General features: G+C 48.7%; 1 protein-coding gene across 34 annotated transcripts in view; it reads left to right on the top strand.

Annotated features, from left to right (window-relative positions):
- The window catches only part of HDAC4 (histone deacetylase 4), a 555,425-nt gene that overhangs the window by 112,836 nt on the left and 414,748 nt on the right, over positions 1-27,841 (top strand). The window lies entirely within an intron of this gene.

Raw genomic sequence — 27,841 nt, 5'->3', positions numbered from 1 at the left:
GTACAGGTGACCCTTATGACCATTTACCATTTAAAGTTACAATGGAGCTAAAAAAAGCGACTTATGATTGATCCTTGTACTCGCAACTGTCGCACATCCCTGCAGTCATGTGATAAAATTCAGATATTTGGCAACTGGCATTTATTTATGATGGTTGAAATATCTCAGGGTCACATGATCACCATTTGTAACTTCCCAGTGGGCTTCTGACAAAATCAGTTGGGAAGCTGGATTCGCTTAACAACCTCTGCAGAAAAGGTTGTAATATTGGGCGCAACTCAATGACTGCATTGTTTAGTGATGGAATTTTCAATCTGAATTGTAGTTGTGAGTCGAGGACTACCTGTATGTGGTTTTGATATGAGACAGAATATTGTCTTAATACCCATTTTCCTGGATTCCTGAGCACATTCATGCAAACATCTCAGTGTTTGAAGGGCTTTTTATCTGTATATATTTGTTGATTTTTCAGAAAGAGTTTCAAGGATTTCATAAGAAGCTCAACCTATCACTTTTTCAAAGAGTTTGTTGCCACTCTGAGGCATGAATTAGTCTTGTTTGTGAATTAGTGTCAAGCTGGTTTCCACCTTACAGTTATTTTAGAAGAGTCATGATGGCTTCAGTAGATTTTTTCTCTCATGTCTTAGTGCCATTTTGTTTAGAGTTGCTTGGTGCAGTAGCTTTTAATATATATTCAGCACTATTATCTTGACCTTCAGTTAGGCAGTAAAATGGAATTGTGATTATTCCTTGTGGTAGTCTCAGAAACTTAGGAGATCAGCAGAAGCTCTGTTTATATATAGGTGTATTCATAGAATTCAGAGGTCCAAAGATATATTTACAGGTTTTTCTTTTGACTGCAACAGTCACTTGCCCAAACTTTTTAAATGGGATTTCTAATGCATCCTTTCAATTCTTTGTATTCTCAATTCTTTTGACATGCTACTAATGTTCTGTACTGTCCAATCAGTGCCTAAAGGGAACTATTCAATGAGTGTTGATTCTAGTAGCAATGGGTGTAAATGTAATCTATTAATAAATGTAATCTATTGTAGTGTAAATGTGTAATCTATTAATAACACTTACCATAGAAGCTTGTGATACTGTCCCAGAAGCAGAGGCCATTTTGAAAGTGGCTGCAATGAATTGTGGCCACTCTGAAATGGCTCCTGCTCCCAGAATGGTGCCACACAGTTTTGTAACATATAGGATGTATTTTTGCAGAGGTTGTTAAACAAGCAGCTTTGTAATGTATAGGAGATATCTCTGGAGATCTCGTTCAGGAGGGAGAGCCAACCGTTTTACCCCTCAGATTCCCTATATGTTACAGAGGCCACATGCGACTGTCCTGTAAGCAGGAACCATTGCAGGCTACTCCCAAAATGGCGCCTTCTTCATCAATGGCGTCTCACAGCTTCCATGTAGTAAAGTGACATGGTGGAGCAGATGATTCCTGAAGCAGATCTATGGAAAATAAGTTATGATGGGGAGGGCCCAGTGGTGGGATTCAAACGGTTCGCACTGAATCGGCCGAACCTGTTGTTAATTTTTTGTGTAGTTCAGCAAACTGGTTGTTCCCACTGCTGGCTGGTCCCACCCCCTGCCCCCCCCTCCCGGGTTGCCATTCAGGGTGGGGAAGCTGCAGGGGCATGACTGGGAGCCGCGCTGATCGGCTGGGAGGCTGATCAGTCAGTTCATTCAGAACTTCCAACTTTGCGAGATCTTTTTTCCCCGAGAAGTTGGAAGGTCTGACTGAACTTTTTTTAAACTGGTAATCACATGGTCTTCTTTTGTTGCCCTGCACGCAGGAGAATGGAGCTGGAAAGCAGGTTAGTGAGGGAATGCTGGTTATTTTGGAATGGGGTGGAAGTAAGGATTTGGCATTATCTTTGCTCTGGGATGCGGTGGAAGTGAGGATTTTGCATTATGATTGCTTATAAGTAAGTAAGAACCAGTAAAAGAGGAATGGAAAAATCCCTATCTGTAGATGAATGTTTTTCAGTCTTGGCAAGTTTAAGATGGGCAAACTTCATGCTGCCTTGGGAATTCTGGGAATTGAAGTCCATGCACCTTAAAGTTGCCAAAGTTGAGAAGCATGGGTCTACACTACTGTAGATCTTAGGATTTTTCATTCCTGTTTTATTTAGAGTTTGGTGCAATTAAATAATCAGTTGTGGTTTTCTTAACAAATAGTGATAAAAGCAGTATGAACCATTACTGGACTTTTTGTGAGAAACTGAAATTAAAAGTTGATCTGGGCTTTGATGATTAGATCTGGGATTATGGAAACCAGGTAGACAAATGTTAATTTTAGAGTAAGAGTTTGATATATCTTTTACTTATATATATATACCAAAGAAAGTTGGGAGTCATTATTTTTCGGTTTTCCTTCTTCTCCTCTTTCTTACACTTTCACTCTTTTTCTTTCCTGAGCCTTTTCTTTTTTCAAATCTTTTTATTTGTTTATACCTTAGCTTTATATTTTTTTGACGTATGAAGAATCAAATACTCAGCCATTACAATTCTACATTCCTTATTTACAGAAATCATATCAAAATTTAGAATGAAATCCACTGGGAGCCATCTCATATAAGGCAGGTGCTGAGTCCCTCTAACCAAAAAGTGTTTATCGATAGAAGAGAATATTTGTAGCTCAGGGTTGAACTGTGGGGTATAGCATAGCTGGCTGGGGAATTCTGGGAGTTGAAGTCTGCCAGGCTTAAAGTTGCCAAGGTTGGAGATCTCTGTACTAGAAGATAAATGATGGCATAAATGATGACCGGTCAAAAGTGCAAGGACCTGTCAGAAATCACTTTTTTCAGCTCTCTGGGTAGTCCTTTTGTGCACATGGACTACTCAGAGGGCTGAAAAAGTTATTTTTGACTGGTCCTCGCACTTTTGACCAGTCCTCGAATTTACGACTGTCCTCACATTTTACGTTTTTTGCCCTATCTTATCACATGGTGAAGAGAAGCAGTTGTGAAATGAGTGACATGGTTGTTAAGAATGCTGCACGGGCATAAATGTGAGGATCTGTCAGAAATCACTTTTTTCAGCCCTCTGAGTAGTCCCTATACACATAGCCATGGCCACCCGGTCACATGACCAGCTAGCCACGCCCACCCAGTCACATGACCTCCGAGCCACACCCACAAAATAAGCCACGCCCACAGAACCGATAGTAAAAAAATTTAGAACCCACCCCTGGTTGGGGGTCACCACAACATGAGGAACTGTATTAATGGGTCGTGGCATTAGGAAGGTTGAGAACCACTGCTCTATATAAAAGAAGAAAGAGCTTTATTTTATATACATGGGAGTATGTATCTAGCAAGCTTCTTAGTGCTTTTGCTATCAGCTACATGGAAGATTTTCCAAAATAAACAAGCTGATCTTATTCAGGGGTTGAGGATATTCTTATGCTGTAAATTTTGCAGAACATTTGTGACAAAATCTCTATCATTTTGCCACCTCTCCTATTGTACTTAAAGAACAAGCAACTAGATTTATATACCACAAGAAGCAATGGAAACAGTGGAAGTGAGTAACAGTTCACTTTGTTTAATCTCCACAATGAACTTGTTATTAACTTTAGATTTTACATCAAGAGCAGCTAGATCCAAAATGGTCTGCTTTAATATCTGCTACTGCAAGAGAAGAGTAGGTAGAGCTGGGGGGAGCTGAGGTAAACGCATCATCAGTTTAGAGTCCTTGTGTTGCCACAAAAGATCCAAGTTCAGCTTCCCTTGAATTCTGTTGATCCTTATCCAGCATCAATTTAATGCTGACTGTTAGTTGACTAGATTCTTTTTTTTTTATTAAAAAGTTTTAACAAGTATTACAACAATTTTTCCCATCCCTCTTCCCCACCCTTCCCTTCTCCACCCACCCCTCCAACCCCCCTCCCCCCATCCACCCATCCCGGACTTCCCAGAGCAAAAACAGGATATAGCATAACAAACATAAAATAATCTAACTTTCTGTAGTCTCCAAACTCCCTCTTGCTCTTTAACTCCCCTTTCAACTAACAAAACATAATTCAAAAAGAAAATATTGGTTTCATTCATAAGCTATTTGAAACTTTTTAGTCCGATATTTGTTTTGAATATAGTCAATCCATCTTCTCCATTCCGATATATATCTTTCATTTGTATGGTCCTTCAAATACGCTGAAATTTTGGCCATCTCTGCTAAATTCACTACTTTTAGTGTCCATTCTTCAATAGTAGGCAAGTCTTCCTTCTTCCAATACTGCGCCACCAAGAGTCTGGCTGCTGTTATTAAATTTAAAATCAACTTAGTCTCTATAACAGTACAATCTGTAATTATACTTAACAAAAAGAACTGTGGAATAAATTTTATCTTTTTTTTGAGAATATTTTGAATAATCCACCATATTTTTATCCAAAATGCCTTAATTTTTTTACATGTCCACCATATATGATAATACGTAGCATCATCACATTCACATCTCCAACACTTAGGTTGCACACTTGGATACATACAGGCTAGCTTTTTAGGATCTAGATGCCATCTATAAAACATTTTATAAAAATTCTCTCTTAAATTTTGGGCTTGCGTAAACTTCACATTTCTAACCCATATTTTTTCCTACGTTTCCATCATTATTGGTTCTTCAATATTTTGTGCCCACTTTATCATACAGTCCTTAACTAACTCCGTTTCTGAATCTATTTCTACCAATGCATTATACAATCTTTTTATATGCATTTGACTTTGATCTCTAATCTGTTTTACCAAGGTCTCCTCATTTTGGAGAAAACCAATTTTCTGATCTTCTCTCCATCTAGCTTGCAACTGTACATATTGAAACCATGTTTGAATTATCCTTCCTTCTCTTAGTTGATTCAAAGATTTTAATTGTAGTATACCTCTTTCCTTGTTAAGAAGCTCTTTATATGTAATCACATCTTGTTTTTGCACTACACTTATATTCTCTATCGCGTCTGGGTATTGCCCACATTGGTAACTTCTCGTTTAATTTATACTTATACTTTTTCCAGACACGCAATAAAGCATTCCTTAATATGTGACATTTAAAAGTCTTATCCACTTTCTTATCATATAATAAATAAGCATGCCACCCGTAAACCAAATCATATCCCTCAATATTCAATATTCTTTCTTCTGTTGAGTTCATCCAATCACTCATTGCTGATAGGGTAGCTGCCTCATAATATAGTCTTAAGTTGGGCATTTTGAGACCTCCTCTTTTCCAGAGTGCTGCTCCCACTGTCCATAGCTGGGATCTTCCCTCAGATCTTGACAGTAACTGTGTCAGATCCCTAAAAGTGATACTGCCATTCAAGTGAAGGAAGGGGGGACTGGATGGCCTGTGTCATCAGATATTTTACAACCTATATCCTGGCGCCAAGGAAGCCTGAGATCCCCTTTACCTGCAGGAATTTATATGATAGCCATGTGGGTTGTCTCACTTTAAAGGGAAGTGGTGGGAATGCATGTGTGTTCGGGTTCTCAAAGGAAATAGTAAAGAAAACATCTTCACACTTGTGTATTGGCTGAAATCCGCATTTTGACCTAAAGGGAGGGGTCTCTACCACTTTAATCCTACTGCTTTGCCTAAGGGCATTCAGATTGTGCTTTAACTGGATGGTTTTCACTTCTGCTTAATAAAAGAATCCTTTTGAACAACTACGTTTCAAGAGTTCGTACTTTCTTAAGTTGGAAGGAGAGGCGATCCTTACAGAAAGCACAATCTGCAAAACGGTCAACCCAGAGAAGCAATCTTTGCTCTACTGAGGGGACCTTGCAAACCATGTCTGAACAAAGCAGAGAGCTGGGAGAAACCGATTGCTGGGGAGAGACAGCAACCGCCACCCAGTCGGATGCCTGTCTCGTGCAACCCATCGGAGAGGATGAGGTAACCCTGGGGAATCCGGAAAAGCCCCGCTGGTCAATTGGCATTGGGAAGAAAGATGGCTGGGATGAGAGAACCAGAGGAGTCACCCTCAACCGTGGCAACCGAAAACCGGGGTGGAAACTGGAACTAGAAGCCCTTACTGACCAGGGGGGGCTGACCGAAGCACCCCTGAGGGAGGACTATCTGAAGAGGCATGTAACCCAATTGGTGATGGAGACTTTGGAAAATCTTAACATCCGAAGGGAGCCAGGACAACAACCAAAGAGCACTGAAAGGACAGCAGTCATGGATGATGCCAGGGGAGGCACCCCCCTCCTGGAGGCCGCCTATCGAGCGGATGGTGCAGCAGCTACGGGAGAAGACCCAGCAAACCCTCCCCCCCAGGCAGCACGCACACGGGCGCCCATTCCCAACCAACCCCGGGCTCCTCAGCTGGAAAGAGAAACTCCCCCTCTTGGGGTGAAGTTTGATGGGAATCCGCAACAATTAGGATTCTTTGTGGCACATGTGCTCACCTACATGCAAGAGTATGGGCGTGATTTCCAAACCCAAGGCTCCCGAGTGCGAGTTGTGACCCTAGCCCTAGAGGGTGCCGCAGCCAGATGGATGGTGACCCTACATAATGCCAACGCACCAGAACTGCGGAATTTCGACCATTTCATGATGGCCCTGCGACGTCGGTTCGAGGACCCACTGGCAGATCGCAAAGCACGTGACCGCATTAAGGTGGTGAGGCAGGGGCGACGGCCAGTAGCAGAGTATACCGAAGAATTCCGGGACCTCGCGTGTCGTGTGCACTGGCCGGAAGATATTTTGGTGAGCTGTTTCAAGGATGGACTGAGTGATGATCTATACAATGCCTGCGTGGCCCGAGGGGCACCGAATGACCTACATGAATGGTATGTCACCGCCGAAGAAGCTGAGATCGATATGGCCAGAAACCAGTATCGAGCGGGGCGAGCATGGAAGAAATCCTTACCCCAATGAAAGCAAGAGCCCCACAAACCACAAACCGCATTCTCCCCGAGATCTTCAGCCTGTTTCAAGTGTGGAAAAGAAGGGCACCGAGCTGCAGAGTGTCGTTCGCAAACACCCGCCCGGAACCACCCACCAGGGGAGGGTCCTGGAAAACCGGGCCGGCATGGGAAGGAGACTGCCCTGAGGAGCAGGGAGACCATAGAAGTCCCATCCTCTCCCCTCTTTGGGGAAGAAACCCTGGCATCTGAACAGGAGGAATCACACTCGTTCGGAAGCGATCCAGATGATGAGCCACTGGTAAGCAAACCAATTAAACCGCTTACCCTCCCCTTAAGACTATTTATCCCAAACCAGGACAGGGAGATAAGTATCCCCACCCTAGTGGATTCGGGGTGCACCCGTTGTTTGATCAGCCCAACCTTAGTAGGGAAGTTAGGGATTAACGTAAGAAAGCTGAAAACCCCCATTGCTTTCTGCCAACTAGATGGGTCAATAGCAGGAGGGGAGCCAGCTTCTCTGGCCACCGTGCCTCTACATATAGGCATTGGAAGCCACAAGGAAAGGCTTACCTTTATAGTGGCACCTGGCATGGAATGGCCATTGGTTCTGGGCCTTTGCGTGGCTAAAAAGATGGAACCCACAAATCAATTGGAAACAAGGCATCATAAAATTTCAGAGGAAGGTGACTTTTGCTGAGTATCCACATAAAGGACTTGAGGGGGCAGAGAATCGAGAAACAGCCATGCCTGGTCATGCCACACCAACTGAGGGCATACCCATAGAATACAAGGATTTAGCTGAGGTTTTTAGCGAAAAAGCCTCAGATGAACTCCCCCCCCACCATGCCACTGACTGTGCAATAGAAATCTTACCCGGCGCGAAACTCCCTAAACCCAAGATGTACAGCATGTCACCGAGGGAGTTGGAAGAGCTGAGAACGTTCATTGAGAAAAACCTAGCAAGGGGTTTCATCGAGCCAGCCCGACCAAAAATTGCAGCCCCAGTGTTGTTTAGAGAGAAAAAAGATGGTTCAAAACGCTTATGCGTTGACTACCGGAACATTAATACTATCAGTGTGCAGAACGTGTATCCTCTCCCCCTTATGAAAGATATGTTAGCACACCTCGCTAAAGGGAAAATTTTTTCAAAGCTGGACTTAAGGGAGGCTTACTACCGTGTCAGAATTAAGGAAGGGGATGAGTGGAAAACGGCATTTAACACCCCCCTCGGCTGCTACCAATTCAAGGTGCTCCCCTTTGGGTTACAAGGAGCCCCTGCAGTGTTTATGCAGTTAATAAATGAAGTGCTGCATCAGCATTTATATAAGGGGGTTCTGGTCTATTTGGACGACATTTTAATCTATACCGAGACCAAAGCAGAACATGTAAAACTAGTCAGGGCAGTTTTAAACAAACTCCGTGCTGCCAAACTTTATGCCAAACTTTCCAAATGTGAATTTCATCAAGAGAAAATTGACTATTTGGGATACCGCATTTCACACCAGGGGGTTGAGATGGATCCTCTAAAAGTGCAGGCTGTACTTGATTGGGACCCTCCACGCACACGTAAACAGTTACAGAGCTTCCTGGGGTTTGCTAACTTTTACCGCCAGTTTATCCCTGCATTCGCTCAGATTGCTCTCCCCATCACCAAGCTCTTAAAAACAAAGGGGGAGGACAACCCTAAACCAAAGCAACCATTGAACTGGACTATGGAATGCCAGGCAGCATTTGAAAAACTTAAACGGCTGTTCTCAGCAGAACCAATTCTAAAACACCCGGACACGGAGAAACCATTTGTCATACAAGCAGATGCCAGCGATGTGGCAATAGGAGCGGTCCTGCTTCAGAAGAATGAGCAAGACCAACTACAACCCTGCGCTTACACATCCAAAAAGTTGAATGAGACTGAGCAAAGGTGGGCTATTTGGGAGAAAGAGGCATATGCAGTTCGTTGGGCATTGTTAACCTGGCGGCACTTCCTAGAAGGCAGTAAGACCCCTTTTGAAGTCTGGACTGATCATAAAAATCTAGAAGCCCTAAAGACCCCAAGGAAACTCTCCCCAAAACAAGTACGATGGGCTCAGTACTTTAAACGGTTTGATTTTACTCTAAAATACCTCCCGGGGGGAAAAACTTTCTGGCGGATGCGCTATCCAGAAAACCGCAATACATTCGTGCAAGGTCAGACGTAATCAAACCTATAGTACAAAACAGTCAACTAGCCGCTAAAGTAGTCACCAGATCCCAGAAAAAACAAGAAACAGTGACAGACAATGACATCACCCAAAATTTTAAACAAGCATTGGCTACTGATGAATGGTTTTTGAACAACAAATCCAGCTGTCTGATGAAAGAAGACTTGGCTTGGGTGGGGGGGAAGTTGTATGTCCCTGCAAGCCAAAGACTATGCTTAATGGTACGGTGCCATGACTCCAAATTAGCTGGACATTTTGGGTTTGTGAAAACTTTACACCTGATTAAAAGACAATTTTGGTGGCCATCACTAAAAAAGGACATAGAAAGCTATGTAGCTAGCTGCCCCATTTGTGCAGCAGCAAAAAGACGCCAGGGGAAATCCCCAGGTCTATTGCAGAAGGTAGCTGAACCTGCAGCGCCTTGGAGAGAGATTGCTATGGATTTCATCGTGGAATTGCCAAACAGTGAGGGAAATACTGTTATTTGGGTTGTGACAGACCTATTTTCAAAACAGGCACATTTTATACCCTGCCAAAAGATCCCAACTGCTAAAAGTTTAGCCAAATTATTCCTAATACACATTTATCGACTTCATGGTGCTCCACAAAGGATCATATCCGACAGAGGGGCTCAATTCACCTCCAACTTTTGGAGGGCGTTTTTGGGCTTACTTGGTACTGGCCAGGGGTTGAGCACCTCTTTTCATCCGTGTACTAATGGAAATTCTGAAATTTTGAACTCGGTACTAGAACAATATTTAAGATGTTTCATTAATTTTCAACAGGATAACTGGACCGAACCTTTTGCTGAAGTTGCGTTTAATAATGCTGTACATTCAAGCACTGGTTTTACCCCTTTTAGAGTAGCAACAGGCCAGGATTTCAGCCCCATGCCTGAACTACCCACAGAAGAACCCACCATCCCCTCACTTAAGGAGTGGATGGATAATTTGCGAAACACGTGGCCAGTGGTTAGATTAGCCTTACAGGAAGCTAGAGAAGCTTTTAAGATTCAAGCTGACAAGAAAAGGATGGAACCCAAACCTTTTCATATTGGAGACAGAGTATACTTATCTACAAAATTCTTGAAATCATTACAACCATCAAAGAAACTAGGGCCAAAGTTCGTTGGACCTTTCCCCATCACTAGAATCATAAATCCAGTAGCAGTTGAACTACTTCTTCCAAAGACACTCAGGCAGATCCACCCAGTATTCCATATCAGTTTACTCAAACGAGAAGTAACCTCATCCCTCAGACCACCTGCATCTACACCACCTGTTCCCATCATGATTGAAGGTGAACAACACTTTGAAATCAAGGAAATCCTTGATTCTAGGATCCACAGAGGGAAAGTCCAATACTTAGTTGCTTGGAAACATTTACCATCAGCACACAATGAATGGGTCGCTAAACACCACGTTAGGGCTCCAATCTTACTGAGAAAATTTCACTCCCAATACCCTAACAAACCTTGTTGATCTACTATCATGAAATCTTGAAATCTTGTGTATATTTGTTTTTGTTTTTTTTTACAGGTGGACCCTTTTGTTTTCTAAGGAGGGTAGCATGTCAGATCCCTAAAAGTGATACTGCCATTCAAGTGAAGGAAGGGGGGACTTGGATGGCCTGTGTCATCAGATATTTTACAACCTATATCCTGGCGCCAAGGAAGCCTGAGATTCCCTTTACCTGCAGGAATTTATATGATAGCCATGTGGGTTGTCTCACTTTAAAGGGAAGTGGTGGGAATGCATGTGTGTTCGGGTTCTCAAAGGAAATAGTAAAGAAAACATCTTCACACTTGTGTATTGGCTGAAATCCGCATTCTGACCTAAAGGGAGGGGTCTCTACCACTTTAATCCTACTGCTTTGCCTAAGGGCATTCAGATTGTGCTTTAACTGGATGGTTTTCACTTCTGCTTAATAAAAGAATCCTTTTGAACAACTACGTTTCAAGAGTTCGTACTTTCTTAAGTTGGAAGGAGAGGCGATCCTTACAAACTGAGTGAGAGCCGATCAAACTCTCCCTGTTAAGGCACGCCTCCAATCCCATAATCCTCCAGTCTATCACTCAGTTACTGACAAGAGCTGAAGTGAATTTCAGAGCTGTGGTATTTTGGATTTAATTTTCCTTTATATTTCTGATTCTGCTCCTCTCCCTTTCATTTGTTTAGGCCTTTTGTTATTTTTGATTACTCTTTTTGTGCGCATGCATATTGGATTACTGACAGGGCTGCTGGACGCGTGTGGTGTGTCTGGGCCTCCGGGCCGCCCGCGCTTTAAGGATTGCAGCTGCCGGATTCCGACTCTTCGGGGCGGATCCGGCTCGTTGACTTTGGCCGTGAGAGTGGGACGGGCGCGCAGGCTTGCCGCTATCCCCGCTTCTCTCCCTTCGCTTTCAGCGGCGGCTTCGGGGCAGCGTCACGTTGACGGTGCACTCCCCGCGCTCTTCGATTCCTGGGCGGCGGTGCTGGAGACGGTGAATTTGGCACTCAGGCTTGCCGCCAATTTGATCTGCTATGGTAGTAGCTGGCTTTGGAGGAGCGTCATCCTTGTGGTGCGCTCTCCGCTTCGGGCTCAGCCTCCAGCCTACCGGCGAGAACACAGCATCAATCCAGCAGATCCCTAGAGGCGTGAGTTGCTTGTTTCTGCTATCGGGGTCTGGCGGTGGCAGCGGGCGCCATTTTGTTGACTGTGTTGGAGCGCCCGCCATTTTACCAGAACAACTAGAGCCCGACATTTTCTACAAGGCCAGGGGCGGAGTTTGGCGATTGCAGCAGGACGCTGCTGCCTCTGGACTGTGACAGGGTCCTTTTACTGCAATTGTTGGCCACGACTGCCTTTTCGCCTAAGAGACCTTTCAAGCACTGGTTGCTGGACATTTCTGTATATAGTTACCTTGTTTAAAAAAAAAACATAAAAATAATAAATAATACTTAAAAAAAATATTTTAAAAGGAAAGCGACTTATTATACGACTAAGGACTACATCTGGTGGGCGAGTGCTGTCTCTGATATTGCCTGCTCTGTGCCTTTGTTGGTCGGGCTTGGCGCTTCCCTAGTGTCATGGCAGACCCTGCTCTCTCGTCTGACATTGAGCCAGACCATAGCCCAGCTCACAGTCCATCCAAGCGGGCTAAAAAGTCTTAGAGGAAGCGGTCTGCGTCTTCAAGCCGCAAATCCCATAAGACTAAAGTTTCCAAGGGCTTGGACAGAGATGCCCAGCGCCACCATAACGCCCTTGAGAGACAGTGGGACAAGGCACGGCTGGCGGCTGTGGCAGAAGTGGGCCTTGACACATGCGCCACTCAACGCACCACCTCGGTATCCGCAGCAGGGATCTCCTCGTCTTCCAGATCACCAGCCTCATCACCAGAGCGGAATGTCCATCAGGCAGCTCAACAGGATCAGAGTTTAAGTCTGTCCAAGGTGTGTCCCAGTCTCTGGTGGATGTCTCTAGAGCGGGGGTGGCCTCTTCGCAGAGGCCTTCCCGCCATCTACCTGAGGCCACGTTTACCCCAATGGCGGCTGGCCTTCGTGGTCCTGATGGGGCGATTCCTCCGGTGCCTCCAGATCTACAAGCCTTTTTTTCATCAGCCTTTTCCTCGTTCCTGGCTGCTGGGCTCCATCAAGCATCTCAGCTTCCGCTCCTTCCTTCGGCAGGGCATTCTGTTCAGCAGCTTCATCAAGCTGCTTTGCCCCAGGTCGCCAGGAAGCCGTCTTCCTCTTCCTCCCGGGCTGACTCTGACCATGGTGAGGAATGCCCTGAGGACATTGAATTTTCGGACGATGAGGCCTTACCACTGGACTCCCCAGCCTTTACGGGGTTGTTTCGCCCGTCCATGTTTAAATCGTTATTGCACAAGGCCCGGCTTACCACCAATTTGAGCTCCCCGGGGCTTGACCCGTCTGGCGCTTCCACTTCCACGGGGCCCCATGATGCCTTGTTCCAGTCGGCTAAGCCAGACAAAGAGGTGATCCCATGCCCCCGCCTGTTCCTGGATGTGCTACAGTCTCCTTGGGGGCAACCTGGGTCTTTGACATCGCCCAGCACCCTTGACAGGAAGCTGTACTGCGCTGCACCGGACCTCGAAGATCTCTTGGTCCTTCCCACTGGGATCCTCCGGTGGCTTCCTTGGCCTCCAATTCTGTAGTTTCTACTGACTCTCTAGATGGCCTAAAGTCGGAGGATCGCAGAGCTGAACTGGCCTTTCGTAGGTCACATCAGGCGGTCGCCTGGGCGATCAGGACGGCGACTGCAACTTCTTTCTTTAATAGGGCCTCGCTAATATGGTTGAAACAACTCCAGCAGAGGTTGCCTCCGGAAGAGACTAGATTACACCAGGATATAAATAAGGTTGTGGCTGCCACCGAGTACTCGGCGGATGCCTCCTTGAATTCGGTGAAGTTCGCATCCTGGGCCTTGGCATCCACCGTCTCCTCCAGGCATTTATTCTGGCTTCGCCATTGGAAGGCCGACCTTAAGGCTAAATGGAGGCTGGCATCCGCCTCCTATAAAGCGCCAAACCTGTTTGGCCCCGCCTTGGAACCGCTCCTTATAGAGGATCGTGACAAACGGAAAGTACTTCCGACTTCGTACCACCGCACCGATAGGAGATACACACCGTACAGCCAGCGACCGTCCTTTCGTTCCTTTCAAGGCTCGGGCGGCTCCTTTCCCGCAGATCCTCATTCTCGGTCCCCGACTGGTCACAAGGACGGGATACCTTTCGCGACCGTGGCAGGTTCCAACCACAATCTAAACGCCCCTTTCATGGCTCCAACTACAGACAGTCCCGCAGAGGCAAATGACTCGCTACTGACGGGTTCCATCGGTGGGAGGCTTCAACTTTTCCATCACCAATGGGCCCGTTCAACCATGGACTCTTGGGTGCTGTGCACCATTTCTTCAGGTCTCTCTATCGAATTTGTGGGACCACCGCCGAGTCGCTTCGTTCCCTGCCCAGTACCATCATCCGTGGATCGTCACCGCTTGATGCTGCAGGAAATTGCCCATCTGCTACACATCGAAGCGATAGAACTGGTCCCCTCTACCCAACGGGGATCAGGTTTTTATTTGACCTTCTTTCTGGTCCCCAAAAGTTCGGGGGGCTGGCGGGGTATCCTGAATTTAAAGCTCTTGAACCTGTCGGTATTGTATCGCAGGTTCAAAATGCACTCCCTTCGATCGATCCTGGCGGGTGTGCGACGAGGGGACTTACTTCAATCGGTGGATTTAAGAGAAGCCTACTTGCATGTTCCAGTACGCCCTGCTCACAGACAATTTCTGAGGTTCGAGTACGACGGACGGCATTTCCAGTACCGGGCGATGCCGTTTGGCCTGTCCTCCGCACCTCGCACATTCACGAAGCTCGTGGCAGTGGTAGCAGCCTCACTCCGTCAACATCCGATACGAGTGATGTTGTCAGCGTTCCAAATTAGGCTCTTTTCCAGTGCTAACATGATTGAAATGAATGAAAGAGAAGAAGCGTTGATTTATTGCTGAGATGAACTTTTACCTAGTTTTCTGCAGACAGCAGATAGGGTTACCTGGGTGATAGAGGGAGGGGGGCAAATTCCTGTGAAAGAACGTGCTGGGACGAAGAGATGGATCTGCATGATAGCCAATGGGACATTGGGGTTGGAGAGCGGAAGGGGAGGGTGTTGGAAGGAGGGGCCAGTTTGGCTGCAAAAGAGTTCAGAAATGTCGTTCTCTATCCTTAAATAAAAAAAAAGATTCATTAGAGACTTTGCGTTTGAAAATGAAGTTTATTTAACATAGCAACGAAACCTGACAGACAGCCAAACTCCTCCAAACCCAGGCTGGCTGAGTTTAAATCATCCTGTTTCCTCCCAGACGTCTGGTCGGACGGACTATGGCTGAAGCCAAGCTCTCGGAGGAAAGCCTGCTTCAAGCAACGGGAGGAGCAGAAGCGGACGTGATCCCAGCCAACTTGGAAAATACAAAGGTTCAACTTTCTCCGCCTTCCCCCCCGGCAGAACTTCAAGCAAAGAAACGTGAGCCAGATAAGTACCCGGGGACTATGCCAAAAGCCTCAGAGGCGGGATTTCCCTTTCCAAATGTAAAAGATAAAGAAAAACCCCTAAGTGAATTGGGAAGGGCGAACTGGGGATGGGAATGGCAGCGAAGCCCAGACAAGGCAGCACCTCCCTACCCCAGGATGAGAGACGAGGCAGAGGACTATCAACACCAAGGCCGGCCCTCCAGAGCTCAGCACAGAGAGGAGAGGGCAGAGAGGGAGGAGCCACCCCAGTTCAGAGGGAAGTTCGACGGTGACCCAGACAACCTCGCCCAATTCCTCGATTCAGCTGAGATATACATAGAGCGGTTCGGACACCTCTATCCTTTCCCCAGAGCCCTAGTGAATGCTATCTCGGAAAGGCTGGAGGGAGAAGCAAAGAGGTGGTCAGCATCACTCTACGAAAACAGGGCCCCCCAGCTACAAGATGCGGATGGCTTCTTGCAACTATTGAGAGCCCGTTATGAGGAGGAGGAGGAGGACCCCTATGCGGAAGACGAGCTCAGAAACCTAATGCAGAGGGGGAAGCCTATCAGAGAGCGTATCCGTGAATTCAGGAGAGTCATTGGGAGACTGCCTCCCCTACCAGAGCGATTGCTGGTGTATTTTTTTAGAACAAGCCTAGATAAAAGAATTTCCCAAGTGACTGCCTATCGTGACATCCCAAACCGTCTCGCTGAATGGTTCCGGGTAGCGATAAAAATCGACAGAGGGCTGCGGGCGAGTGACACGTCAAAACCACCAGAGGGAAAGGAGAGAGGCCGACCAGACCAGGGGCCACTCAACAGACGAGAAACCCTAACATCACAGCCCTCCTACAGACCAACTGCCCCACGGAGCCCACTGAAATGCTACAGATGTGGAGGAAGCGGCCACATAGCAGCAAGATGTGGAACGCCTAGACCGGGACCAGCTCCACCGCCCAAAGCACGACCGGAACGAGGGCCCAAGCGCGTCACCCACGTACCGCGGGAAGGTCCCCAAATCCCTGAGTTTTTCGCTCATCTGACCAAAACCAGAGGAATCCCAGATGAGGGAGATCAGTCCCCCGAACCCTATGACACAGAGGACGAAGGCGAGGATGACCCGATGGTGAGTGGACCCGTCCATCCTTTTCTTTTCCCCATACGCCTAACAGCCCCCAAAACAGGGGCCCAAGAGACTTTCCAAGCCCTAATAGACTCGGGTAACACACGGTGCCTAATCAACCTACCCACAGTTCTAAAATTGGGAATCCGAGCTAAACAGCTCAAACAACCAATTCGCTTCGAGCAAGTTGATGGGTCCCTAGTGGGAGGAGCGTACGCCACACACTTGACTGAACCCGTGAGACTAGAACTTGCAGATCACTGGGAGACGATCCGCTTCATAATAGCCCCCAAGATGACAGAACCAGTCATATTGGGACTCTCGTGGCTGGATAAATGGGGCCCAATCATTTGGTGGCAAGAGGGGACCCGCAGGCTGAGAATAGCAAAGGGGCCCCAACCCCTGCCGCCCCTCCACTACAGAAGAAAACACCACCAACACAAGGGTCCCTCCCAGAAGGTACAGCAAAGCAATTGGCAGCCGCACCCACCACCACTTGTAATGCAAACCAGTTCCCAGGGGAGTACCAAGACCTTGCAGAGGTATTCAGCGAGGCCGAGTTTGACATTCTGCCCGCCCACCGCGAGACCGATTGTGCCATAGAGATTATCCCGGGAGCGAAACTATCCAAACCTAAAATGTATGCCATGACGCCCCGAGAAATGCAGGAAATGCGGGACTACATAGACAAAAACTTACAAAGGGGATTTATTGAGCCAGTAAAACCAAGGGTAGCGGCGCCGGTCATGTTTAAAGAGAAAAAGGACGGCTCCATGAGACTGGTGGTCGACTTTCGAAGTATCAAAGCCGTTTGCGTACACAACTTGTACCCCCTCCCCCTCATGAAGGACATGCTAACCCACCTAGCTAAAGGGAAGGTTTTTACCAAACCAGACCATCGAGAAGCTTATTACCGAGTACGCATAAAGGCAGGAGATGAATGGAAAACAGTATTCAACTGCCCCCTGGGTAGTTTCCAGTTCAAAGTAATGCCTTTTGGATTGCAAGGAGCCCCGGCAGTGTTCATGCAGTTAATAAATGAAGTCTTACATGAACACCTTTACAAAGGGGTCCTCGTCTACTTGGACGATATTCTCATCTACACGGAGACCATAGACGAACATATACCTCTCGTCCGCCAAGTACTGAAAAAACTGCTAAGGGCAAACCTATATGTCAAACGATCAAAATGTGATTTCCACCAATCACGGCTAGACTACCTGGGCTACCGAGTATCAAACGAGGGGATAGAGATGGACCCAGCCAAGGTCCAATCAGTTCTACAATGGCAGCCCCCTCGCACCCGCAGACAACTGCAAAGTTTCCTAGGTTTTGCGATCTTCTACAGACAATTCATCCCCTCATTCGCAAAGATTGCCAAACCTTTGACGGACCTCCTAAAGACAGGAGGCCCAACGACGAAACCTCGCCCGGGACAACCCCTACAATGGGACCTGACCTGCCAACAGGCATTCGAGACGCTGAAAGGAATGTTTGCAAAAGAACCTGTTTTAAAACACCCGGATCCGGAACAGCCTTTTGTCATCCAAGCAGACGCAAGTGATGTGGCAGTAGGAGCCGTGTTACTCCAAAAGAGCAACCAAGGTGATCTACAACCCTGCGCCTACACCTTTCGCAAACTCACCAATACAGAGAGACGATGGGCGGCGTGGGAGAAGGAAACGTTCGCAGTAAGATGGGCCTTGTTGACCTGGCGGCACCTACTAGAGGGAGGCCAGAAACTGTTTGAAGTCTGGACTGATCATAAAAACCTAGAGGCCCTAAAAACCCCACGGAAACTGTCGCCCAGGCAAGTACGGTGGGCACTATACTTCAATCGCTTCAATTTCGAGCTTAAGCACATCCCAGGAGGGAGAAATTTCCTGGCTGACGCCCTCTCCCGGATGCCCCAATACAACAGTGAGCGGGAGCAGGTAGTGAATGCCATCATCTCCTCCACCCAAGCTGCGGCTCAAGTGATCACCAGATGGCAACAACGTGACCAACAGGGCCAACTTGCAAGTGACTTAACTGCAAAATTAAAAAATGAAATGCTGACAGACCCCTGGTATCGGGACAATCAACATCTCTTGACAAAAAGAGATGACCTAGCATGGAGGGGGACAAAGCTCTATGTCCCACAGACTACGCATCCTGATTCTCAAGAGGAGCCACGACGTTAAACCAGCGGGACACTTCGGGTTCCTAAAGACTCTGCACCTAGTACGAAGGTAGTTCTGGTGGCCACACATGAGAAGGGATGTAGACAGTTATGTAAAAAGCTGCACCATTTGTGCCACGATGAAGACAAGACCAGGGTGCCCGCCTGGGCTGTTGCAACCAGTAGCTGAACCGACAAGACCATGGGAGGAGATTGCAATGGACTTTATAGTAGACCTACCGAGGAGCAGTGGAAATACAGTGATCTGGACTGTAATAGACTTATTCTCCAAACAGGCACACTTCATTCCTTGTAGCGGACTGCCTTCAGCCCGCCAGTTATCCAAACTGTTCCTGAAACACATGTACCGCCTGCATGGAGTTCCCAGGAGAATAATCTCCGACCGAGGGGTCCAGTTCACAGCAAAGTTCTGGAGGGAGTTTCTCCGATCCATAGGGTTATCCCAAGGGCTCAGCTCAGCATTTCACCCGAGCACCAATGGGGGGGCAGAAAGACTGAACGCTATGATAGAACAGAATTTAAGATGTTATGTCGACTACCAGCAGTCCAATTGGGCAGACCTCCTATCTTTTGCGGAGGTCGCCTATAATAATGCTGTCCACAGCAGCACGGGGCTAACCCCGTTCAAAGTAGTGAGTGGCATGGATTTTGTCCCCATGCCAGAGTACCCGAGGGAGCCCCCTTCCTCAGTCAGTTTGACCGACTGGATGGCAATGTTGAGAGAAACTTGGGAGAATGTTAAGATGGCGCTGGCAAAGGCGGCTCAATCTTATAAGGAACAAGCAGACAAGCACCGAACTCCCCAAAGACCATTTCAGTTGGGAGAGAAAGTTTCCTCTCCACCAAGTACTTGAGACTGAGACTCCCGAGCAAGAAATTGGGCCCGAAATTTATAGGACCATTTCCTATAATAAAAATAATTAACCCCGTTACAGTGCAATTGCAGTTGCCACGGCTTTTGGGGAAAATTCACCCCGTTTTTCACAGTAGCCTTCTAAAACCTGTAGTGGGGTCTACTTTAAGGCCAACGCCACGTGAACCCCCTGGGCCCCTGGTTGTTGGGGGCCAAACGCACTACGAAGTGCAGCAAATTCTTGATTCAAGATGGCACAGGGGGCGCCTCCAATACTTAATTAAATGGAAGGGCTACCCATTGTCAGAGGCTTCCTGGGTGAAGAGCTCAAACATCCAAGCTGACCGCTTTATAGCAAAATTCCATGCAAACCACCCGGGAAAGCCGGGAGGGGGGGTTTGCAGCCAAGGAGGGGCTAATGATGCTTATCTTGTTGTGGTTTTTCCTATGGGGCAGGTTACATCGCAGAAGTAAAGGGAGAGGGGCCGGATGTCAGCGTTCCAAATTAGGCTCTTTTCCAGGGCTGACATGATTGGAATGAATGAAAGAGAAGAAGCGTTGATTTATTGCTGAGATGAACTTTTACCTAGTTTTCTGCAGACAGCAGATGGGGTTACCTGGGTGATAGAGGGAGGGGGGCAAATTCCTGTGAAAGAACGTGCTGGGACAAAGAGATGGATCTGCATGATGGCCAATGGGACATTGGGGTTGGAGAGCGGAAGGGGAGGGTGTTGGAAGGAGGGGCCAGTTTGGCTGCAAAAGAGTTCAGAAATGTCGTTCTCTATTCTTAAATAAAAAAAAGATTCATTAGAGACTTTGCGTTTGAAAATGAAGTTTATTTAAGATAGCAATGAAACCTGACAGATGTGCTATCTCGACGATGTCCTGATCCTCTCATCATCTCCAGATCAGGCATCGCGCGACCGGAGTGTCGTTCTGGACACTTTCCAACGCCAAGGGTTCTCGATAAACCTCGAGAAGAGCCACCTGGTCCCAACTACGAGGCTGATTCATCTCAGAGCCTTGATAGACTCGGTGAGGGGACAGGTTTTCCCCTCCCCAGACAGAGCTCAAAGTATCACCGACCTGATTCTTCGAATTCAAGTCCTGGAGAAGGTGCCACTGTCGTTTCTTGCCCAACTGCTCGGGAAAATGGTGTCCTGTTACAACATCGTTCCGTGGGCACGCAGACACTCCCGAGCATTGCAGTGGTTCCTTCCTCCCTTCCAATGGTCGGGCCGCGCCTCTTCGAGTCACCAGGTGTACTTACCTCCTCAGACCTGTCTGTCGCTGGCCTGGTGGATGTCACCGGCAATTCTAGAGGGCTGCGACTTTCTGGAACCGGAGAGGCTGACCTTAACGTCGGACGCCAGTCTAAGGGGTTGGGGGGCACACCTCAGCAACCTTGTGGCGCAAGGTCAGTGGTCACCGACGGAACGCCTCTGCAGCATAAATCTGCTCGAGCTGCGGGCGGTCCGGTTGGCGCTTTGGCATTTCAGGACCTCGGTGGAAGGGCGCCACATCCTGGTCCTTACGGACAATACGGCGGCCAAAGTGCACATAAACAAGGAAGGCGGCACAAGGTCCAGGTCGCTAATGTTCGAAGCGGAACATCTCTTCAACTGGGCGGAGCGTCACCTGCGATCGATAAATGCAGACCACATTTCGGGGGTGGACAACGTACGGGCCGACTGGCTCAGCCGGGAACAGATCGACCCGGCGGAGTGGCAGCTCCACCCTCGTCTGTTTCAAGAGATTTGCCGCAGGTTCGGGACACCGGTGATAGACTTGTTCGCCTCCCGGAAGAATTCTGAACTGCCTCGATTTGTGTTCCTGTATCCGGATCCGTCGGCAGAGGATCGCGATGCCCTGAGGTGTCAGTGGCCGAGGGGCCTTCTCTATGCATTCCCTCCCATCCCTCTGCTGTCCCGGGTCGTCCGGAAATTGCTGTTGGAAAAGGCGGATCTAATCCTAGTTGCTCCCAACTGGCATCGCAGGGTCTGGTATGCAGACCTCGTCGCCCTCTCACCAGGTATCGCTTCACCAAGGGGCCGTTTGTCATCCGGAGCCTCAGTGGCTCCACTTGGCCGTTTGGCACTTGAACGCGTCATCCTGAAGAAGGCACATTTGTCAGACGGCGTTGTCGAGATTATACAAGCAGCCAGACATCCTTCCACATGCCAGATTTATGAGGCCTCCTGGAGGGCCTTCTGTGCTTGGGGGGCTTCGGGGCATGTGGACCCCATCTCAGCGAAAGTGGAAGAAGTCTTGCAGTTTCTACATACGGGACTTAGGAAGGGTCCGGCTCCCGTGACGTTGCGGTGTCGGGCAGCGGCCTTATCCACCGTCTTGAAGTGTCCTCCCTACAACTCCCTTTCACACCATCCCCTTATCAGAGGACTTCTTCATGGCGCTACGAACTTGTGCCCACCTCAGGTCCACAGGTACCCTACCTGGGACCTGCCTCTCGTCCTCCAGGCTCTGACATCCCTTCCCTTTGAGCCTCTGGTGTTAATTACTCTGAAACATTTGCCGTGTAAGGTGGCGTTCCTTTTAGCTATCACCTCCACCCGGAGGGTGTCAGAGCTCTCGGCCCTTTCGATTCGACAGGACCTTTGTATTTTCCGAGATAGCGTGGTGATTCTGAGACTTGATCCTACGTTTGTCCCAAAGGTGAATTCTCTCTTTCACCGGGCACAGGAACTCTCCTTGCCGGACTTCTGCCCATCTCCACGGAACTCTACCGAACGACGCTGGCATAAGTTAGAAGTTAAACGGGCACTTCTTATATACATCCGCCGGACTGCCACCTTTCGTTGGACAGAGGCTCTGCTGGTCTCATTCCATCCGGCCTCCATGGGCCAGAAGATATCCGTGGCCACGGTCGGCAGGTGGATCAAGGTGTGTATTTCCTTGGCGTATGAGTTGTCGGCAAACCCTGTTCCGGGATGCATTCTGCCACACTCCACCCGCAGCGCGGCCACATCTGCTGCGTGGGCGACACAGGCCTCGGTGGAGGACATCTGCCGCGCTGCCACCTGGTCCTCAGTGTCGCAGTTCATTCGTCACTATAGGATTGATTCCTATGCTTCGTCGGACGCTTCTTTTGGTCGACGTGTCCTGCAGAGCGTCATTTTGGATAAGGGTTCGGAGGCAGCCAGTCTCCCGCCCTAGTGTTTGGAGCTTGGGTATGTCCCAGCTATGGACAGTGGGAGCAGCACTCTGGAAAACGGACGTTGACTTACCTGAACGTCCCTTTTGGGAGTGCTGCGACCACTGTCCATTTCCCCCCCTGTTTCTGTTTCTGTTATGGTGTTACAGTTTCTTTCAGACTGTCTGCCTTCTTCATATCTGGAGAACTGTCTCTTGTGGCCTTACCGTTGGACTTCACTGTTGAGTCTTGCTGTGTCTTCGTGATAGACTGGAGGATTATGGGATTGGAGGCGTGCTTTAACAGGGAGAGTTTGATCAGCTCTCACTCAGTTACTGTCAAGATCTGAGGGAAGATCCCAGCTATGGACAGTGGTCGCAGCACTCATAAAAGGGACGTTCAGGTAAGTCAACATCTGTTTCACTTATATCCTGCATTATTTTTTGTTTTATTCTTGGTCTCTTCCCTGCCCAGACAAAATTATTAATACCCTTCTGCCATATCTTCAAATTCTCATCTTTTTTAAGTATTGGTATCATTTGAAAAAGAAACAAAAACTTAGGCAGAACATTCATTTTTACAGCTGCTATTCTTCCTAACAAGGATAATTGTAATTTTTTCCAATTTTCCATCTCTCTCTGTATTTTTTGCCACAACGGATCATAATTATGCTTAAATAATTTCGCATTTGATGTCATAATGTAGACCCCTAAATACTTAACTTTTTTTATAATTTCAAATCCTGTTAGTCTTTCTAATTCATCTTTTTGATTTATAGTCATATTTTTAGTTATTATCTTCGTTTTCCCTGCATTTATTTTAAATCCAGATACTTGTCCATATTGATTAATTATATCCATTAAACCTACAACCGACTGTAATGGTTGGGTTAAAGTAACAACCAAGTCGTCTGTGAATGCTCGTAATCTGTAGTCATACTGCCTAATTTTAATTCCATTTATTTTGTCCAACCCACGTATCTTACTTAACAAAAATTCCAAGGTCAAGATAAACAATAATGGAGACAAAGGACATCCTTGTCTTATTCCTTTTTCTATATTAAAAGTATCTGTTAAACTACCATTAATTATTATTTGCACTGTTTGTTTCTGATATATTGTCTTAATAGATTGTGTAAAATATTCTCCAAACTGCATCTTTTCTATTATTTTCAATAAGAATTGCCAATTCAATCGATCAAATGTTTTCTCTGCATCAAGACATATCAGCACCGCAGGGATTTGATTGTTCTTCCCCAAATTGTTCTTCATTCCGTTGGGCAGCAAACCAAAATGGCGGCTCTGCAGTGAACCCCGAGCTTAGGGAGGCGATGTTTGACATTTTCAGGGGTGTCGGGGATCAGTTAACCATCTTTTGACCCCCTCCCAGCGAGCCGAGGTGTTGCTGGCTCGATAGAGCCATGGATGGAGCCCGAGGAAGAGCTGACTTTCGGGGAGGAGGTTAGAGGATGGCGGCAGTACCTGGAGACTTGGCTGCAAAGACGCCCCCCCGTTGTTGGTGGAGAAGAGGGCAGCATTAGAAACGTTAGGATCTCTCAGTTTTTGAGGGATCTGGACACTCCCCCCCCCTTTTTTCTCTGAAGCATGGAAGGGGCTTAATGGGCTGAATGGCCTGAAGATCAAGTTTATGGGGAAGGAACTGAGAATTTATTATTATTTATTTATTATTTATTAATCAAATTTCTATACCGCCCTACTCCCGAAGGACTCAGGGCGGTGAACAGCCAAGATAAAATACAGATAATACAAATATTAAAAAAATCCCTTAAAATTATTAAATATTTCGGCCGAAACACAGATTAAAACACCCAATTTGTAAAATCACGAATTAAAAATTTAAAAATTTAAAAGATGGGAGTTAGGCCAGGCCAGCTTGCTGAAATAGAAAAGTTTTGAGAGCACGGCGAAACGTGCGCAGGTCCGGGATCTTCCGTATCTCTGGGGGGAGCTCGTTCCAGATGGTAGGTGCCCCCACAGAGAAGGCTCTCCCCCTGGGGGCCACCAGTCGACACTGTTTGGCCGACGGCACCCTGAGGAGCCCCTCTCTATGGGAGCGTACTGGTCGGTGAGAGGCTATTGGTAGCAGAAGGCGGTCTCGTAGATACCCCGGTCCGATGCCATGGAGCGCTCTAAAGGTGGTAACCAAAACCTTGAAGCGCACCCGGAAGACCACCGGGAGCCAGTGCAGCTCGCGCAGGAGGGGGGTCACATGGGAGCGCCACGTCGCTCCCATAACCACCCGCGCGGCCGCATTCTGGACCAGCTGGAGCCTCCGGGTGCTCCTCAAGGGGAGCCCCATGTAGAGAGCATTGCAGTAGTCCAAGCGGGAAGTAACGAGAGCATGAGTGACCGTATTTAACGAGTCCCGATCCAGAAAGGGACACAACTGGCGAATCAGGCGGACCTGATAAAAAGTCCCCCTGGCCACGGCCGTCATGTGCTCTTCTAAAGACAGCCGTGAGTCCAGGAGGACACCCAAGTTGCGAGCCCTCTCCGTGGGGGCCAGTGACTCGCCCCCAATAGTCAGTGATGGCACCAACTGACTATATCGGGATGTCGGAAACCACAGCCACTCGGTCTTGGATGGGTTGAGCCTGAGTCTGTTTCTCCCCATCCAGATCCGCACGGCCTCCAGGCACCGGGACATCACTTCAAGGGCATCATTGGGGTGGCCCGGGGTGGAGATGTACAGCTGAGTATCATCAGCGTACTAGTGGTACTTCACCCCGAAACCACGGATGATCTCACCCAGCGGCTTCACATAAATGTTGAACAGAAGGGGCGAGAGGACCGACCCTTGTGGCACCCCACATACAAGGGGCCTCGGGGTCGACCTCTGCCCCCCTGTCAACACAGACTGTGACCGGTCAGAGAGAAAGGAGGAGAACCACCGTAGGACGGTGCCCCCCACCCCTAACTCCTCTAGCCGGTGCAGCATGATACCATGGTCGATGGTATCAAAAGCCGCTGAGAGGTCTAATAGGACCAGGACAGAGGAACAACCCCTGTCCCGAGCCCTCCAGAGATCATCAACCAACGCGACCAATGCCGTTTCCGTGCTGTACCCAGGCCTGAAGCCCGACTGGAACGGATCCAGATACGACGATTCATCCAGGTACTGGGGGAGCTGTCGCGCTACCACACTCTCAACAACCTTCGCAACGAAGCGAAGGTTGGAGACTGGACGATAATTTGCCAACACTGCCGGGTCCAGGGAAGGTTTCTTGAGGAGAGGCCTCACCACCGCCTCTTTCAAGGCGGCAGGGAAGACACCCTCACTCAAGGAAGCATTTATAATCCCCTGGAGCCAGCCTCGTGTAACCTCCCGAGAGGCCAGCACCAACCAGGAGGGACACGGGTCTAGTAAACATGTGGCTGCGCTCAGTCTGCCCAGTATCCTGTCCACGTCTTCGGGCGTCACAGAATCAAACTCTTCCCAAATAATACTCACAAGACCTGCCTCTGTCCTCCCCGCTGAATCTACCCAGTCAGAGTCCAGATGTTCCCGAATCTGAGCGATTTTGTCATACAGATACTGTACAAAATCCTCGGCTCTACCCTCCAAGGGGTCCTCCCGCGCTTCCTGGTGGAGCAGGGAGCGGGTCACCCTAAACAGGGCAGCCGGGCGATTATCTGATGACGCAATAAGAGTGGCAAAATAGTTATACTTCGCCACTTTTATCGCCACCAGGTAGGTCTTAATATGAGACCTTACCAGTGTTCGGTCAGATTCAGAATGGCTCGCCCTCCAACCACTCTCCAGGCGTCTTTTCCGGCGCTTCATCTCCCTCAGCTCCTCGGTGAACCAAGGAGCCAGGCGAGATCGACGCCGGGTCACAGGCTGCAAAGGCACGACCCGATCCAAAGCTCCAGCGGCCGCCCTATCCCAGGCGGCCACCAGCTCCTCAGTCGAGCCGTGTGCCAGAGCCTCAGGAAATGGCCCAAGCTCCGTCTGGAACCTATCAGGATCCATCAGGCGCCTGGGGCGGTACCACCTCAATGGTTCCGCCTCCCTGCGGCGGGGTGCGGCGGTTCGAAGGTCAAAGCGAAGGAGGGAGTGATCTGACCATGACAAGGGCTCGATCACTATATCCCCTATCTCAAGATCACTCAACCACTGACCAGAGACAAAAACCAGGTCTAGCGTGTTTCCCCCCGTGTGAGTAGGGCCATGAACTAACTGGGTCAGGTCCATAGCCGTCATGGAAGCCATGAACTCCCGAGCCGCCTCAGACGCCTCACCGACGGATGGCAGGTTAAAATCCCCCATGACCATAAGCCTGGGGGTGTCAACCGCCACCGCGGCTATAACGTTGAGCAGCTCGGGCAGGGCTGCCGTCACGTGGCAGGGAGCCAGGTACGTAACCAGCACACCCATCTGCACCCCATGACCCCACTTCACAAGGAGGGACTCACAACCAGCCGTCTGAGGAACAGTGACCTCCCTCGGGCCAAGACCTTCTCTAATGACAACCGCCACCCCCCCGCCCCTTCCCTGTGTCCTCGGCTGATGGAATGCGCGGAAACCGGGTGGGCACATCTCAACGAGGGACCCCCCCCTCCTGGCCCAACCAGGTCTCCGTAATACCCGCCAGGTCTGCTCCCCCCTCCTGAACAAGATCACAAATGAGGGGGGCTTTATTTACCACGGACCGGGCGTTGCACAGCATCAGCCGAAGGCCCAGGGCCTGAGGGTCTGTGCAACCTGGGGAACGAGGGGAGCATTGGAGGCCAGAGCGCGCCACCGCTTGGAGCCAGCGGGCGCGCGCTCCCACAACCTGATGTGGCCCCCTGCTCCCGCCATATCTGCCCCTCCCACCCACAGTACTGATGTAATGACCATCCATAACACAAGCTCTAGCCCCCTCCTTGACCCCGGTTCCCGCATCTCTAGTGCCGTGCTCTTCAGCCGGCTCTGGCCTCCTCCCCGACAGGTTCTCCCCCAAACCCACCGAACCCACCCCCCTCCCAGAAACCTTTAAAACCTTATCTAAAAATTTCCCCAAAAAACCCCACAACCCCCTCCTCGCCGCATGCCACCTCTCGGGATTCCAAAATCCGTCATCAAGGTAGGCCCTCGATAGTGAGGAGGGCCAAACCTGCGAGAGGGGGGAGTCTCGCAGCGCAAGCAGGTCAGCAGCCGTAAACATCGCACAAAACAGAGATGGAGAGTCAACTGGTCAGGGCTTCACCAGATCGTCCAATAATACTGGGTCAAAGTAGATCTTCATATCAGGAGCTGGTTCACTGCCCTCTCACGACAGTGAAAGGGGCCAGTGACATCCCCCCACGTCTGGAGGATAATTATCCCAGTCACCCTCTCACAGTGACTGGGGCAGATGACACCGACAATAGAGTCACAATAGTCCATCCTTTCATCTGGCGGATGACAAACAGCCCCCTCAGCACCTGCACACCATTTTGCC

Source organism: Pantherophis guttatus, chromosome 1 (assembly GCF_059756535.1).
Source record: "Pantherophis guttatus breed Tessera chromosome 1, ASM5975653v1, whole genome shotgun sequence".
Classification (NCBI taxonomy): Eukaryota; Metazoa; Chordata; class Lepidosauria; order Squamata; family Colubridae; genus Pantherophis; species Pantherophis guttatus.
Note: the sequence above shows the minus strand (reverse complement) of the source record. Positions and strands in the feature narration are given on the sequence as shown.